Here is a 363-nt window from a genome sequence, read left to right as displayed (position 1 = left end):
CACACTAGCCTCAAAATCTCCGGTTAAACTGTGGTTGCACAGCAGGTTCTATTTATTCCTGTATTTTCTCAATAAGTTCTTCCTTATATTTGCCTTTCTCTTTTCCGACTTGTCGAGACTTGGCTTTGCGTTCAAGAATTTTTTTCTGATCCTTGTCCAGTTTTAGCCTGGTGATAACCACCTTGCTTGGGTGAATGCCCACATGGACGGTTGTGCCGTTGGCCTTCTCACGCTGCACCCGCTCGATGTAGATGACATATTTCTTTCTGTGCACCTGGACTACCTTGCCAATTTGCTGACCTTTGTAGTGTCCTCGAACTACCTGGACCTCGTTGTCCTTGCAGATGGGCATGGAGCGGACAT

At 46.6% G+C, this 363-nt stretch overlaps 1 pseudogene across 1 annotated transcript; it reads right to left on the bottom strand.

The window, feature by feature from the left end:
- Positions 1-6: 6 nt before the first annotated feature.
- LOC108539962 (60S ribosomal protein L26-like 1 pseudogene) lies at positions 7-357 on the bottom strand (annotated as a pseudogene). Its single transcript, XR_001888536.1, has one exon. The product of XR_001888536.1 is annotated as a 60S ribosomal protein L26-like 1 pseudogene (transcript).
- Positions 358-363: the final 6 nt, after the last annotated feature.

Source organism: Rhinopithecus bieti, unplaced genomic scaffold, assembly GCF_001698545.2.
Source record: "Rhinopithecus bieti isolate Rb0 unplaced genomic scaffold, ASM169854v2 scaffold_18934, whole genome shotgun sequence".
In the NCBI taxonomy this organism is placed as follows: Eukaryota; Metazoa; Chordata; class Mammalia; order Primates; family Cercopithecidae; genus Rhinopithecus; species Rhinopithecus bieti.
Note: the sequence above shows the minus strand (reverse complement) of the source record. Positions and strands in the feature narration are given on the sequence as shown.